The sequence below is a fragment of the Corythoichthys intestinalis genome, chromosome 3 (assembly GCF_030265065.1).
Source record: "Corythoichthys intestinalis isolate RoL2023-P3 chromosome 3, ASM3026506v1, whole genome shotgun sequence".
Lineage (NCBI taxonomy): Eukaryota > Metazoa > Chordata > Actinopteri > Syngnathiformes > Syngnathidae > Corythoichthys > Corythoichthys intestinalis.
The window spans coordinates 14,405,001-14,422,752 of record NC_080397.1 but is presented as its reverse complement, the minus strand read 5'-3'; the positions used below and the strand labels follow the sequence as shown (position 1 = coordinate 14,422,752).

The 17,752-nt window shown below is 40.6% G+C and overlaps 1 protein-coding gene and 1 long non-coding RNA gene across 11 annotated transcripts in view; one reads left to right on the top strand and one right to left on the bottom strand.

Annotated features, from left to right (window-relative positions):
• Positions 1-3,992: 3,992 nt before the first annotated feature.
• LOC130913589 (uncharacterized) lies at positions 3,993-14,712 on the bottom strand. 3 transcript variants are annotated; one of them, XR_009062786.1, is made up of 4 exons: positions 11,028-14,712; positions 9,458-10,913; positions 6,132-6,193; positions 3,993-6,036 (listed from the first exon to the last, which is right to left on the bottom strand). It is a non-coding gene; the product is annotated as an uncharacterized LOC130913589 (long non-coding RNA). The 3 variants fall into 3 exon arrangements; XR_009062784.1 differs by having other exon boundaries at positions 3,993-6,193; XR_009062785.1 differs by lacking the exons at positions 3,993-6,036; positions 6,132-6,193 and adding an exon at positions 6,507-7,634.
• A 2,175-nt stretch (positions 14,713-16,887) lies between these two features.
• Positions 16,888-17,752, top strand: part of nr2f1a (nuclear receptor subfamily 2, group F, member 1a) — a 36,775-nt gene continuing 35,910 nt past the window's right edge. For all 8 annotated transcript variants that reach the window (XM_057832309.1, XM_057832307.1, XM_057832304.1 and 5 more), the window contains exon 1: positions 16,888-17,752. This exon is cut by the window's right edge and continues 550 nt beyond it. The gene's annotated coding sequence lies outside the window, so the exon portion shown is untranslated.

Here is a 17,752-nt window from a genome sequence, read left to right as displayed (position 1 = left end):
GTAAAACATATTGAGCGTCCTAAAATGGACACCATCCATCGATGCATGGAAAGATTTTTTGGGGAGAAAAATTAGTGCTGTCAAGGTCAGCAATATAGCTCAACATAAACAAAGAGAAAGATAGCACCTTGTATAATTAACCTTCAGGTGAAAGACAGTTGGGTGATTCTCATGAAAGCTATGCATTATGGTAATGACATACAACTTCCAAAGCTAGCTTAAAATAGCAGAATGCTATGATGACTTGGTCATTTTTTTCATCAAAAGTTTGATTCCTGTGCCTAATATTCTATTTACGGTACAATATCAAATTGATTAAAGTGCCTTTGGCAGCAAAAGCATGTTTATTTCATATTGTACACGGTATTTTATGCTCCTGAATGAAAAGGACCGCTTGGATGTGTGTGGTTTTATTTATTCCATTTTTGAATCCCGCGCTATGAAAATGAGATACTTCCGGCTCCAGTCTCGGGTTGAGGACGAATTTCGAATGTGACGTCACACAGGTCAGCATCTCACAATACAGCATTGCTTTATAGCATGCAGATGGACTGCGGATTCAGATGATTTTGCTATTTATTCTTTTATTTTTCGCATCACACCAGCCAAATGTGCTTCAGGGTTTTGTTGCTGCACCAGAGAGAGGCGTGTGAGCCCTTTTGGGTTTCAAAAAGGTCCTGTTCACCCCAAGATTGGCCAAAACGAGTCCGACAACTGTAGGACTGTTGCACTTACGAGGAAGTGAGTAAACATCGTGTTTTGTACTGTGTCAAACACTGGGATAATGGCACACGTTTTCATATGGAGGTGTCTTGCATTTTGTGGCTGACAACGCTCCTTGTCCACCGAGGCTGCAACTTGGCCGACAACTGGCAGCTTGTCGCACACCTACCTCGGTCCTCTTCGCGTGCCCGCCGGGAGAACGCTATACTCTGCTTATGCCTCCCGCTCTCGTCTGCGGTTCGCCATATCGTCCAGGCTTCCAGCCCCCTCTGCCCTCTGTGTGTGCAATAGACCACAATCCTCGGGTTGGACTCGGGCAGCCACGCGCTCCTCCGACGTCGGCCGGTTTGTCCAGCGGTCATTCTCCAGTTGCCTCCCCCTCAACGAGCATTACTGCCCACTGCAGGGGAATCAGAAGCTTGCTCACCGCCTATCGTCGCCACTGTGTGTGACATGAATTGGGGTAGTTTTGTGATTTTTTTTTCGTTTTCGAAAGGAGAAAAAGATTGGAACAGCCACTCGGCGGTCATTCTCCAACTGCTTCCCCCTTAACGAGCACTCCTGCATGCATCAGGGGAACGACTAGCTGTAACTTGCTCGCAGCAAGTTGTCGGTGAAGACATTCAACCCTGCCGCCGTGTGATATGATCCGGGGTAGTTTTGTGTGCTTTTTCATTTTCAAAAGGTGTGAATAAGACTTGGAAACACTGCTTGGTCCGGGTTAGCTCCTGCTTTGTTTATGCTCTTTCCTCCATCTCTGAAGTCGGGGAAAGGAAATGACAAAAGCCCGACTAACTCCGGTGGCATAAAATACCGTTCATTATCCAGTAATTTTGCCCTACTGAATAAATGCATTTTTCATATTCCATTTAGCACAAGACTGTAGTCTGTCATGACCATACCATTTATTTAGCAATTGGGGAAAAATACTTAGATAAAAAGAATATCCTGTAAAAATATTGGAGTAGAGAGATTGAAACATTGATGACATTTTGCTGCTATGTGTCGTATTTTCCTTGTTCTGAATCGTCCCTCTCAATGGGCTGAATTCTAAATGAGCTGAAATCGTGACCCTGCCGACATCATCCTCCAGCTGGGGACACTAAAGCGCTATAATGATAGGCGTGGCTAAACAGCAGCTAAAAAGATTAATTTCTCATCATCTGCACTTTGCCAAATTGTTGTTCAGTGTATCACAAAAATAAGGTACACCCCTCGCATTTCTGCAGATATTTAAGTATATCTTGTCATTGGACAACACTGACAAAATGACACTTTGACACAATGAAAAGTAGTCCGTGTGCAGCTTATATAATAGAGTTAATTTATTTTGCCCTCAAAATAACTCAAAATATAGCCATTAATATCTTAACCCCTGGCAACAAAAGTGAGTAGACCGCATGGGAACTACGTACATCTCTAAATGTCCAAATTGAGTACTGCTTGTCATTTTCCCTCCAAAATGCCATGTGACTCGTTACAGGGGTGCTGTCAGCATTGCTGCAGAGATTGAAGAGGTGGGGGGGTCATTCCCACCACCATGCTTAACTGTAGGCATGACACACTTATCTTTGTACTCCTCACCTGGTCGCCGCCACACATGCTTCAGACCATCGGAACCAAACAAATGAATCTTCGTCTCATCAGACCATAGGACATGGTTCCAGTAATCCATGTGCTTTGTTGACATGTCTTCAGCAAACTGTTTGCGAGCTTTCTAATGTACCGTCTTCAGAAGAGGCTTCCTACTGGGTTGACAGCCATGCACAGCAATTTGATGTAGAGTACGGCGTATGGTCTGAGCACTAACAGGCTGACCCCCCCCCCCACCCCCACCCACCCACCTCTTCAATCTCTGCAGCAATGCTGACAACACTCCTTTAACGAGTCACATGAAATTTTGGAGGGAAAATGACAAGCAGTCCTCAATTTGGACATTTAGGGATGTACATAGTTCCCATGCAGTGTACGCACTTTTGTTGCCAGGGGTTTAGATATTAACAGCTACATTTTGAGTTATTTTAAGGGGAAATTAAATTAACTATTACATAAGCTGCAAACAGACTACTTTTCATTGTGTTCAAGTGTCATTTTGTCAGTGTTGTCCCATGAAAAGATATACTTAAATATCTGCATAAATGCGAGGGGTGTACTCACTTTTGTGATACACTGTATATAGTCGAATCGTCTCAAAATATGATTCTAATTCACATAATAGGAAGGAATAGCCCTATCGCAGGCACTCTAAGGTCTAAACACATGTAATATTACACATTATATAAATAATCACCTACTGTATGGTGGGGAAGTACTCATATATTAAAAATCAAAACTTACCTACTAATAATAGGGGTGGGAACCTCTGGATACCTCACGATACGATAAGATTTCCGATACAATGCTCACGATAATGATGATCTTACAATATGGCAATATAACTATTATCGATACATGTATCAGTAAATAATTCTACAATATTTTGCTATTCAAGTAATAAACAATAGGGTTGACCAATTTAATACAGTACAAAATTCGAATTCCAGTCAAAGATGTTTGTTTTAGTGATGTCATCATTATCATATCGAACTAGCATACTACTTATTTTATCAGTTTTTCACAAAGACAACACAAACGACTACAACAATCTTTCTTGCTTTGTATTTATTTGGACATCTAGGTGTTAGATAGCAGGCTACTGTATTTCCTACAGCATGGGAACAAACAATTATAGTACGTGGAAAGGTATTATTATTACCATGCCCACAATAGAATTTTTTTTTATTTCAATCCATAGCATAAGAGAGTGTCTTTATCAAGTAATACGACTGTGTGGTTGTTTACAAAGGGTGCCTTGTCAAAAAGAACATTTATCGCAAAATATCTCTTCAAGAGGAGTGTAGCCAACACTGAAGCACCCACAATTAAGATAACCACAGTTGGACAATTACCTGGCAACTAACCTTTTTTGAAGGCACTGAAGGACCTCCGAGGATAGATATACCCTTAGTTGAACAAGCACTTCAAGAGGGCGAAGAGAGCACGCAGGGGTTTTAAGGTATGAAGAAAGAGGTTTGAAGAATGATAGAAATTGAGAAAAAGACAGTATCAGGGAGGTATGACCTAATCCTGCATCTAAGAGTGGAGTTTGAAGGGCCTATTGGTGTCAGACATGAGGGGGCTTTGTGAAGGTTTACCCAGGAGAGGCCAGCTTAGCAGGGGGATCTAGCAGAGCACCGGGTGACCAGTCGTCTGTCCCCAAGCTGAAAAAAACACACGGCCCAAAGCTTTGTAGACACTGCTTCATTGATTGCAAGGAGCTGCTGAGATTGTCCTGAAGCAGCGGTCATTATCGCAGAGGTCTGTGGCTTCACTACAAACATGCTCAGTAGTATTATCTGACTATGTCGTAAATTAGGTTAAATTAGGCAAGTGTGTTGATGTGCAGTCAATCTCACGTGGACATGGACATTACGCACTTTCTGACTATTTTCTCATTTTGATCATAACTTGTCTTCCAATGACCAGCGGGTGTCATATATAAGTTTTTGATTTGGCAGTTTCGGATATAAAATCAAAACAAGCATAGAAATCCACACTGGTGGATACATTTTAACATTGTGTTTCAATGTACCCTTGCTTTACAGTGGGCCGCTATGATATCTGATCCCCCAAATGCCCCGCAGGGCAGCCACAGCAAATCGACAATGGATTAATGGATCTGGTCTCGCTCATAAATCTCTTTGGGATTGGAAAGCATTTGAGGACAGTTAGCCTGTAGTGGTGTGCTTAATGTTACCGGCAGTTTGGGTTTCCCATCGTTCAAAGTAGTGACAGGCTAGTAAAGATGTGGAAGCATCTTATGGCTGCGTTAAATCAGCAGATGTCAGGAAAGCTGGGTTGCAAGCTTGCTATGCTGAAAGCTTTAAAAGCAAGAATGCTCCTTAAAAAAGCAGAAATCAACTCATTTTTTGCACAAAGGTGCCATTATTTATTAGAACCAAGGCAACATTTCAAATACTATGGGCAGGAAGTGTCAGGCAATTAGCAAATTCAAAAAGCTTCGCAAAAGACCAGATAGCTTTAACACAAATGCAAAATGACCAAAACCGAAGTGTAGACTTACAATCAAAGTAGACATGCAAGTTGCAACAGTACATACACTTTGGTAGATATAACTTTGTGACCATCTTTGCCACTGCATTTTCAGAAGTAGTCATCTAAGAGAGATCTTTGTATGATGTTAGCCGCTAACATTTTCATCTAGTACAGATAATCATATGACGTTAGCCGCTAACGTTGGCCCCCTCAAGTATTATTTTCTACTGGTGAACTGGGATTTTATTATGATACCCAAGATTCCGAGATAGGCAGACTTTTTAATTTCCAAAATGGCAGAGTGCGAACAAGAAGTTGTGAATGGTAGGAAACTAAGAATTTTAACAAGATGTATCGTCAATTTGCACATTTTTTATGTCAGCACAATAACATAGTATACACATTTATAAACCCCTTTTTTTTTTAGAGGTTTTAGTGTTTGCTCACATGTTAAGTTGCAAAAACTTACCGTTTGCATTTTGATGCAATTTCTTCTTGTTGTAGTAGATGTACAGTATTAAAAAAGTTTTGCCAATGCAACAAACCTAAATGAAGTCCGGGTCTGCTGTGTTTTTTGGGTTGTTGTTGTTTTTTTGTTTTTTTTTGCTGCAACTACAAAAGCACATGAACAAGACATACTCATAATTACCAATTAGCAAATGGTAAGCATCATCTTTCCCAGAACACGAAAAGGGAGCATTACTTCTGTGTACACTTTGGTTGCAAGCACGCACGTCATGCAACGATCTCTACCTACCAAAGTATATCTAAAGTGTACCTCCGTTGTAAGTCTAGACTTCCGTTGTGGTCATTTTGCATTTGTGTTCCAGCTGTTTGCGTTCATGTTGTGGCTATTGGCATTCATGTTTTTCTTTAGTAAAGCGTTTGGTATTTGCAAATTGCTTGACACTCCCCAGCCACCGTATTCCACCTCCTGCGCTAAGGCCATACCATAGATCACGGTGGTTAACAGTTAGCTTTTCCTGCAGGTGTGTGGGGAACAGCAGTAACCGCTTTCATTACAGGCTCGAATGGGCCGACCCCCGCCCCTTTCAGACAGGGCTGTCATTACCCATCCATTGTGAGACCTGAGAGGGATGCATAAGTACGACAGACTTATGGCTTGGCTGGAGTGTCAGGTGGTCTCCTCTGTTTCAGTCAGCAGTCTGCAGTCACAGCCACATTGGGGGAAAAGGGAACCCCTCGATACTGCCACCCCTGACACATGCGTGAGGAGAGTGCAGGCGGGTTGGTAGGGGGGTTATTCGCCGCTATTTTTACAAGAAATGGGTTGATTTGTCTTGAGCCATTACCGTCTATTACAGCTGCGAGTCTTGGAGGAAAAGGTGGGAAACGGCAGACGCTGGCATTCTGCCTAAAGAGAAATCAATGAAACAAATTAATCCTTCGCAGGCTGCGGTGACACAGTAATCCATCATTCAGGGGGCGCTTTTACGCACTGAATCAGTGAGTGAGGCAGGAGGATGGGGGATTGGGGGTCAGGATAAGGGGGGCAGGGTGCTTGCTGTTTGAGAAGGGGTGGAGGAAAGCGGTGCCGATGCCCTGCGGGATGACTGCAGACATCCACGCTCCAAAACATAACCGCAACCGTGGGTGGCAGCAGGGAATCATGGAGATTTCAGGACCTTTTTTTTTTCATTTTTCAATCGTCTCTCTCGCAGCTGCCAATGGACATAGAGAGCATTTGGAGACACGAGCGCATTAACAACAGAAGCTGCTAATGGCGTCATGGTTATAACTTATACGTTTGCCAACAATATATCCCGTTTTTCTGCCACTCACTTGCGGCTTCTACTTCAAAGCTGAGGGCTGTCAGTAACTGTGTGTTAGCAGTGCATAATCATTATTTACACTGGACATACATGCAGGAATCTGATCATTAATGCCCAAACATTCTATGGAAAGAAAAATGAGAAAGAACTGGAGAACCTAAAGCCACGTTTCAATCATTGGTTTTAACTTGCCAACAAAAATCCTGATATGGTAGCAGCTGTGTCAGCCATGTCAATAGATTAAAAAGGACAAGCGAGAGAAAACTCACCCATAATTTGATTTTTTTCTTTTCTTTTTTTCTCGTTTTTCAGTTTCACAGGTAGATACTAGCTTAATTTGGCTAAGATTACGACAGGCAGTTATACTGTATGCATCAGTGATTTTGGTTACCTTTAAAACTTGTAGGAATGGAATTATAATGTACTATCTACCTTGAAGAACTTCTCAAAAAATGGTCCTGCTGATGCAGCTGGCACACTACACAGGGATCCCGTTTTTACTATGATGGCGCTCAGCTCAACTTTGCGCTACATCTTTTACTACTAATGTAAGTGAAAGTCATTTCAACTATGGACTCTGATGCATTCCTGATTTACGGCGATATCCAGATGTTACAGAGATCTCATGACACAGAAGGCCCTAAAAGAACTCGCGCATCTATCATTTTAATGGACAGCCGACTACCCAAACTCAACACAGTTATTCGGCACATTCAAACTCGGATCCATCTGTGCGTTTGTTTTGTGTGTTTTTTTGACCCTATGAAAAAAAATTCCTGACCAGGCTAAGAGCCGTGTACAGGCTCTGATGGAACCTATAACAATGGATATAAAACAGTCTAACAAGTCAGCCAGTGGGGGGAAAAAAGCACAAACTCCCATTACGAGATTGAAGTTTTTATTGGAATTGCATTGTCTTTTAGTACAACTCATTATTACAGATGTCTATTGATATGCCTCTTACCTTAACCTAGTGCTTCTCAATTATTTTCTGTTACGCCACATCACCACACATCAATTTGCCTGAATTAAAAAAAAAAAAAAAAACACACATCCAAATTGTAAAAATACGCTGAAGGCATATTTTTTGACCATTTTGTACTGAAAAATAAAACTTAATCAAATCAATAAATAATAATAAATTTAAATTGATTAGCAACATTCACTCATGAGGACAATATGCCAAGCAATTTGACAGAAAACCAAAAATTAATAAAACAAAAACGACATTGTCATTGGACAGAGAGACAGTTTTTATTTTTGCTGCTGGCAGTATCGGTTCTTTTGCTGTGGTGTGGGGTTATTTTGCACAGAGCAACTTGGTATGCCACCTTATTTGATGCTAACAGTGCTCGCTGGTTTACTGATGTAACACTGAACAAGCGAGACGATTGTTCGCAATATTCGGCATGTTTTTGGTGAAAAAAAATCATGCGGCTTATCAATGTGATTGGGGTCTAATGTCTTTAAGTGACGTCTTAATTGATTTGGCTTCCTGCTGTCCGCTGCAAACATTTTAGACACAATAAACTAACTGGTTTATTCTCATCTTCCACTGTATTAAAAGTCAAAGCCAAAAGCCAAATGCTACATATGCTTTGTTGTATTTCCCTTGTCTTAGCTCTTCATATCTCCAGTGCTCTTTGCTGTGTAGTCTTGTTCGGTTAAAAAATAACACGTCTCATCATTTTGCGTGGACCTCGAAAACATATCATGTGAATCAACTTCATGCTTTATGCTCAATGCCCAAAGCAGGGTTGGTAAATGTTTCATCAAGTGAATTTTTAAACCAATTTCGAACCACTTACAACTAATTTTAAAGCTGATTTCTGGTCAAGTGTCGCATAATTTCAATTAAAAAAACAAACAAAACAAAACAAAAACTGACACAAATGCAATCCAGCACAATATCAAATTTTAGGGAGCGAAGACAAACCAAATAAATTAAATGTCTTTTAAGACACTTTATCAAGATACATTACTCTAAGACTTTTTTTAAAGTCTTTAAAGGTCACTTATTTGAATGCTATGAAATGAAAAAATGAATAAAATTTAACTTGAGAATGTTGGTTTCCATAACCAGTTTATTTTGTTTTTATTCATTTTAGATTAATCACTTCTCTGTATCTATTCATAAATAATAATAAAAAATAGACATAAAAATAAAATCTAAACCCCAATTGTATATTCCAAATCTGTATTCATTCATTCATTTATTCAATCATCTTCTGAACATTTTTTTTTTACAACGGTCACGGGGTGCTGGAGCCTATCCCAGCCAACAACGGCAGGAGGCAGGGTACACTCTGAACTGGTTACAACTTACAATAATCTATATGTTACAATAATAATTTATAATACAAATTAGCTTTATAAAGATGAGATGAGACAGCAGGGATGAGTTGGTAAGAGGCGACAGAATGGCCAGAGGAGCCCTGTGAAGGGAGGGCGGGGGTGAGGGATGGTTGAGTTGAGTGGAGTGGGGGTGATGTGAAAGGGTAGAAAAATGTGGGGATATTGCAGCAGAGTAGTTGGTGTGAGGGAAGCAGAGTGAGAAATGTTGCCGGAAATGCTAGAGCCAGCAGTGTGTGCAAAAACCACACTGCAACATTTCTCATCCTTGACATCACTGACAAGCTTTTCACACACACACACACGCAGATAGTTTGCGAGGTCGTAATAGCCACTAGATCATGCTATTTTGTTTTCTTCCCTTGTCTAAACAAGTGAGATGTTAAGGGGAAATTAAATTTTAGCTCATGTTGTAATACCTAATTCCAAATGTATGTCTATAAAGATTCCCACAGCAAACCCAATAAAGCGTGTTTGTCTAATGAGAACTTTACCCGAGCCGTGTAGAAGGGGGGAGTCAAGCACCCGGTGACACATCACGGATATGAGGCGAGTGGAGGAGGACACGAGATTGTTGTGGAATGTTTGCAGTTCTGGTCAGAACTCTGCCATCTCATTTGTCAGGGCTTGACCCCAAGTCTGAGGTCATAGGTCACCGGGAACATCTGAGGGTAGCTGACGACATAGAGTAATAGAGAAAGCCAGAGATAGTCAATGAAACATAAACATCCACGCCTGTGAGAATATTTCGCCGTCATCGATCTCATACATAATTCAGCCTTGAGTCCTTCATATCCATCCATGTTCTGTGTGGTAATACAAATTAGGCTGCACGAAATATTAGGGTGGGATTGCAAAAGATGCTATTTGTGAGCCATTCCACCGAAACCTGACACTTTCACACACTATCATAATGAGATACGATGCCCTCTGGAGGCAACGTTTGCATTTTATCCAACTTATTAAAAAAAAAAAAAAAAAAATCAATGCTTTTTGAATAAACACTCACTTCAGAAGCTTTCACTTCAAGGTTTGCATATTGAAGTTGTGTTTGTATGTGCTTTAGTTAGCTAACAAATCATGAACATGGAAAAAACATTTGAAAAATACCCCAAAATGGCCCGCTTTTAATATATTTCAAATATCAGCTACAGGATGCAATACTCAGGCTAACAAGATAAAAAAAAAAGGTTGCTTCACAAAAAAAGCTCGGCTTCTTCCCACTCCTTTTCGAGCTACGTATGTACTGTATGTATTTGTTATTAATTTTTGTTAAAATCAACATTACTGGTACTATTGTTATTTGTTTTTCCCTCTTCTTGCTGTTTTTGTTATTACTGCTCGAAATAAATTAATCAATCAATCAATCAATCAATCAATAGTGTCGCCAATTTTCCATAATTATCAAAATGAGGATCTGAGGTGTGTTTATTTAAATGAATTGCGGTTTCTAAAGACATTTGAAAGGCAAACATCCTCCTTGACTTCTTTGGCCAACTTTTTCTATTATCTTGAGACTCCTCAAATTTCTCAGGGAAAAAATGGGATTACTTCGCCAATTGTAATCAGATTTCAAATATTTTTGCATTTTTTAGAAAGTTTATCAAAAGCACCATAAGAATAGTCATTCATCTTAAATGTTCCATTTTCGACCCAAGTGGCTCAAATATTCTCCTAGAGAATACAAAATTGATTCATTTAAATAGTATGCTCATCAAATAGCAGTCTGGATGTTGGGATCAAGATAAAAACTATCTTTTTTACAAAGTCCGTCAAAAGCGAGCCCTATTTTTTTGCCGAAATTTGATGTCTGCTTGTTCCTTCAATACAAACCCACTATCTCACAGCGCGTAGCCACAAATTGTGCATCTCGCCCCCATGTCAGTCCTTGCACCACACTGACACATCCCGCCGTGCTTCAGAACGCTGGGCCGCCATGTTGCTCACCGCCTGCGAGCGGACACAACACACAGTCAGGACTAAATGACGAGGTGAGCGGGTAGAAGTACTATGGGGAGACACATACACCCACTTAGCACTAGATCAGGTTGCATTAGGACTTACTGTGAAATACAGAGTGCCTCTCTTCAATACACCCTGCAAAACAGACATGTTTATTGATGAAATGTCTGTTCAAACAACAGCGTCCTACCTGGTCAAGCCCACTTTTATGAGAGATTTTTGCATTTTAAGTCTTACATCGTTGTTATTCTTTGGCCAGACACTTCAAACAGGTGCGCTGAATAATTTGTTATAAGAATTTCACATTGATAAGGTCACAATCTGCCAGCCTTGGACTCTAAACACAGACGGACCACCTTCACGTCACTGTCTTTTACACACGTGTCCTCGCACACCTTTCCGAGGCAAATATAAAATCACCCTGGAGGCCTTTGTCATCTTGTATGACAGTAGAGGGAGGAGAGTCATCTCTTTGTTTAAATGCTAATCTGGTCAACTGAATTGGTGATGAGCAGGAAATTAAAACTTTACACACAACTTGCTTCATAAGGTACACTTGCACAATCCAAACTGTGTTATTTACACTAGAATGACAATAATGTAACACTTGACATAAATTAATACTACTTTTGTTCATCATTGAGGATGTAGTCTGCATTAGAGTTGCTGTTTATAACATTTTGGGAGGATGTGAATATTAAAAACCAATCAAAACCCTCCTGATTATGTTTGTAAATACATAATTGTTATTGTTGATGCTTCATTAGACTGTGCAATTGCACTAATATATCGGCCAGTGGATGTATACGAATTTGTGTCACATGCATGTATATTTACATACGCAATTGCTTTATTAGTAATCGCCTACTGTGGTTTAAAAAAAATTTTTTTAAATCAATTTCTCTAGCCGTGAACGAGACTTGTCATCAGTCTGAACTCCATCACACTCATGGTTGAGCTACACTACATTTCTAATTAAGCTCCTGCTGCGTGTTGGTTTTGCTGGGTAAATGTTGGGGGGGGGACTCTTGATGTAGTTAGTAAGCAAAAATTTCCACAGCAAGGCAAAAACAAAGCTTGGTAGCAAAGCGTGATCCCATTGTTAAACACAAACACTTATTCTGGTGGATCTCTAAGGTTGTCATTCACTCCCATAACATTTCTTCCTTTAAATGTCTGGAGGATGTATTTATTTGTCTTTTTAAGTGTTCTCCCTCTAGTACTGCCCCTCTGCTTCCCTCCCTCCCCACTTCTTGACGATTCCCAATATTCCAATTTGTCTTGAAATTGTGATGCACTACTCCTGTGTGTGCACGCATGGGGCTAATCTGACCCTTTTTTTTCCTGAGCTATATTTCTACTGGGTGTTGTCGGCTAATGTGTGGATGGGATGTAAGGTAATCTGCGTGCAGAATTCCTAAAGCTCCCTTATCCTTGTTGAATTTCTTAAGAATTCCACCTTTGCCCTCCTGTTTCCCTTAAAATAAATTACTTGAAGGGCGAGATGCCTTCACACCATTCACACTCACACTTGCTTTTTTTTTTAAATGCTTCAAATGTAAATTTATTCAAAGTTATTTAATGAAATTTCTCTCTGCTTTGTAGTACTCCATTTTAATGAATCCAATCAAATAATATTTTTATTTATTTTTTGGTTTGTTTGTTTATGATTAAAAAGCTACTAAAATGTTTACATGTCATTGTATGTCTCCGTCAATTCTGCTTTTTCTGTGCGGTGTTTGCACTACCCATAGTGACGTGCGCACTAATGGACGTGGTCATCTTGTCTGGGAAGTAATTAGCACGCGAGCCTGTAAGAAACGAGGGTTAGTGAGCAATAAAGCCATTGGCCTCGGCGTATAAGGACTGTCCCACTAACTTATAGCCAACCTCAGCCCTAATGGAGAGAGGCGTTGTTATTATTGTCTTCAATTAGAGTCGTTCTACTTGTGATATATTACAGAGATGCGTTAAAACGGACTTCACGCTATGAGACAAGTCGCTTCATGTCGTTAGATTAAAACTTTGCTATGATTCATCTATCATTTATTTATATTTAGAGTTTAACAAGGCTATTACATATAGTTGCACTTCTCATTGGTATAGCCTCGGTGTCGTTGATGCCTGGTAAATGCTGCATCTGGTGTTAAATGTCCGCACTGCACTATTTCTGACCAGTGGTCAGTTTGTATTCAGAGCGATTGGATATTTGTATTTATTTTAAGATAAGCAACCTTCCTGATTTGTATTTTTTCTTAATTGTGCAATTCGTTTAATTTTATTAAGCTTCCACTAAGTTATCCTTGCTGTGTATTTAAAAGGACTGTTTGCATATTTAAATATCATCGATACTTATAATGCATAACTATTATGAAACTCAGTCAAAATATTAAATTTCTAAGTTTCAAATAAATCCGCTGTTCGCATCATTAGAAATCAACGTGGCATTTATGAATTAAAATTAAGTTTGGTTAATTAAATGGCAGTCCAAATCACGCAGTCGTTAAAAAATTAAACGTGGGAAAATGACGTCTAGTAATGCGCTGCAACAAGTGAACATTGTGGGAGTCTTTGAACTACTTGATGCTCTAAATGACTTCCAATCATATTCAAAGTATTTGATACGCTGGCAGCTGGTATGCAGTGGCGGGGGTCAGCTGCATATGGCCCTAATGGTTCTACACACAGACTCGTTGGGGTGAGTGTGAGTGTGTGTGTTTGTGTGTCTAAATTAACACAGAAGTACAAATTGTTGTCCATCAATCTTTGAGCATTGTGGATTGCATTTTTAAAACCCTAAAGGTGAATGTACGTAATATGCAATAAATGTGATCTGGAAGTCGAGTCCTGTAAAAAGTGTTAAATGTGCTTTTTGTAGTGACTTTTAAATGAGGATGTTTGGAGAGGAGTGCACTCTTGACCTTAACGTCTCCTCTATTGCTTGTTGTCTTTCAGCTATATTAAACCCTATACTGAGTTGGAGAGTCAATACATCATCTTAGATGTGACCACAACACATACAATAAATCCTAACACACGCACACACAATAGCGTTTAACTTGTTAATTTCAGCATAGAAAAACTAAAAAAGTCACAAACCAGACAGTTGCAAATTCAATTAAATAGACAATATTACGTGTTGTTTTGTTCAAGTTGGAGGCGTAATTGCATTGCTTTAATTATTTAAAATATTTTTTTACAAATGCAAACATAAACAATGTGTTCTTTTATCGTTCATTCACTAATTAAAATTGAATAAATCATTGTTTTAAACGCAAACTAATCTGGCCGCTACTGAAAGATTGATATCCTTTATTAATTAATAATGCGTCACTTATTAATTACCGGAAAAGGGTGCTAAAGTTAACTTTCACCATCCCTTGACAGTTGCAATGAAATTTTGAAAAATGTGCAGTCTGTTGGTGCGCCACATGCTCATGCACGATGTTCAAATAGCCTACATTTGTCCTCCTTAATCAGCCTTTGAATGTTTTGACGCTATCTCGTCATGCTATCGATCTCTTCAAAAACAAATACTCTCGCATGCAGGTGAGGCGCGCAAATCTGGCAAAGCAGTCCACCGTTCCGAAGGGCTCCCCACAGCAAGGCTGCCCCGATGAGGCTTCCTTTTCTGTATGCACAACCAACCGCAGACCGAGCCGGTAGTTGCTCGTGATGGGGCGGCAAAAACGCGCTTGTCGCCGGGTTCAAAGTTGTGGAACGAGTCGGGGTGCATGCAGGCTTCGCGTTGAAATCGAACATGCAGTGGAAATTTAAGAAAAGTGGGTCGATTACTTGCCTTTTTGCTTTTGAGCCGGTGCCCCGCGCATGCAGACCGCCATCGCCGGAGCTTCTCCCCTCAAATGCCCGCTGTGGTCCACTTTCTCCCTTTTCTTTCCCCCAGCTCTGCTCCCCATTCGCTGCCCCTCTCTGTATGTGCTCGTCTCCTGTCCTGCACGCGGAACCCCTCTTTTTTTCTTTTCGAAAACCACCCCAATCTGTGGAGTTAAATCTTAATGATACACTTGCATGGAGTTTAGGGGAAAAAATCATTGTTCGATTTAATCTTATTGGTTTCACCTTTTCAAAGAGCTGCAGACATGGCCGGGGAGTTTTCATTGGAGTTGTCCGAGACAGGCACGAGGAGAGAGAGCTCTCCAGTCAAATACTTTGAAGAAAAGGAAAAACAAGCCATCCCTCCTATGAGCTTCCAAAGCGGGTCACTTGCATATTTTACATCCATTTATCCGCAAATATGCCTGCTTGCCGAAATAATTCCTCCATTTTTTAATTTTTGTTTAGTGAAAACTGATATACCGTTATCACCTGATAGACTATACTTCCCCTGCACCGTACATTTCTGATTTATGTAATTTTCCCTTTCCATCAAAGATACAATTCACTATTTTATTAATATATTCACTAGAACCTCTGTTGTTTTGACTTCTCTAAATCTCCGCTATGCAATCCATAGTAGTCAGAACACGTGAATTAAATGTCAACTTCTCTTAGGTTTTGGAAAACAAAACAAACAAAAAAAAACCTTTCCTCTTGAAAAATCAATCTTAAATGACTTGTGCATTCACCCCATGGAGGATGTAATTGTCCAATGTACGCTAGATGGCAGCGCGATCCATTTTTTTTTCCTCGCAGAGGGAGAAAGCCTCCAGAAATCCTCACACAAAAAGCCGGAATCCCCATGCAAATTCCCCAAATAAGTTCACATGATTGTGAAGGAGCGTCATTATTAAGACATAATGTGACACCGGCTATGTAATTATTCTCAAGAAGGGACCGGACTAATTGCTGATTTTTTTTCTTTCTTTCTCTCAGACATTTTTGCATGCCATTTGTGCAACATGCTCTGTTTTAACGCCGAATTCTTCTAATTGTATCCTAGTGCGTTTCTCTCGCAACACAATGTAAGTTTTAATCAGCGACACTGAAGCGTTTCCACAGTGCGCGTACCGCAATGCGCATGCCGAAGCTCCCGCACATGCACGAGCTTCTGAGCGCCACACTTACATGTTTTAGAATAAAGACACTAGTCCAAGAACAACCTGAGACCACCATTTCTGTTTCGGTGGATTATTTGCCGTGTGTGAAAGCGTTGGACCCCACAAAGAGCCCCCTATTTTCCCATATTTATTGCTGTTCTATCCTATCTTCTTATATCTCTCTCCTTTTTAACTACAATGAACGTCCCGGACTAATGAGGTTTCAAAGTAAATATCAGCGCCGGAGCAGGCGAGCTTAATGTAAATTGTGTCTGTCAAAAACAGAAAATAAAAAAGAAGAGAGCCCCCAGTGGCGAGATGACGACGCTGCAAAAAATAGCCACAACCAAGCAAGGAAGTGATGAACTCATTCACAGCTATTGACAGCGATAGACATCAAATGCAGAATAAATAGGACTTCCGGCGTTGAATGATCAGGTTTCAGTGCCAATGACGGTGATGGACCTCCAATCAATATTGACTGACACTTCCAGTCAAAATGGATTGAACGTCTATTGCCGTCAATGGCAGCCAGTAAATCTATTTGGGAAATAACATAAAAGCTATTAGAAAAGTAGGAAGGTTGGTAATGTGTTTCCTTAGTTTCAGTGTTGTAAGTGGTAATATGCCAAAGTTACTGCATGTGTGATCAATGTAAACAATTCAGTGAGTTCATTTGACCAATATGTAAATGAAAAATAATCCTGCTTTAGAAATAAAACCACCAACAATAGCTTAAAAATAAAACATGAATCAAATAAATGCATCATTTCGTTAAAAAGAAAGACTAATTTTAACATGTCCGTTTAAAAAGACAGACACTTTTTACAGCACAGCAAGCAACCAATGGTGACGGAGTGGGCGTGGCTATAACCTCAGCTTCCCGTTTCTCTCTCTCTCCCTCTCTCTCGCTCTCTCACCTCTCCCCCCTCCTCCTCTTCTTCCTCCTCCTCCTCCTCTATGCGGGGCTCTGGCCAGTCAGTCGCCTTTGATTATCAGTCTCCAGCAGCCCCTCTCTTGGCTCCTTGACATGAGCACCATATAAGGCGCAGCGATCTCCATAGAAACGTGTCAGTTTCAATAGTAGTGTCAAAGTTCACTATATACAGACATTCGCGCAGATCCCCCCGTTTCGGAAACATTGCTGTGCAGCTCTTCTTCCTTTAAAGCATTTTTGGAGGCTCTCTTCTTTTTCTTCTTGCATATTCTACTAGTTGTGTTGTTTTTTTGTTTTTTTTCCCTGCTGCCGCTGCTGCTGCCTTTTTGCTCTTGTGTGATATCTTTTCTCCGTGGCTCCAGCTGGAGGAGAGGTGAAAGTCTTCCACGGCGTGGACTCTGTTCGCGGCAGCTCGCCTCGAGAAGATGATGATGAAGATGATGATGAGCTTTATTTAAGAATATACACGCGCCAAATCTGCAGTTTTTGTGTGCGTGTGCCTTCACTGCGCTGCTCACACGGCGAAGACTGACTGGTGGAAAAGGAGAAAGGAATTTATACACCGCAGCACTTTGGATCGAGCGTCTTTTCACCACAAGAAGGCTTTTTTGTGTATTTATAGACAGACTCGCGGGTGTGAATTGCTTTCCCTTTGTGGCTATTTCCTATCAAAGTGCAGTTTTTTGTAACCGCAACACGTCTGGACTCGCCTTTTTCCTACAAGATCGGGGATTCCTGAATGGCTCAGTGTAATTTACCTTGGAACTGGCCTCCCGATACTTGCATATCCTGATCGGGTCGTCCCCTCCAGCCAGCGAGCCGTCCGTCCGTCCGCCGCTGTTTTGAATGTATTGATGCCCCCTCCGCCTCCTCCTCTATGAGATTCCGTGCAG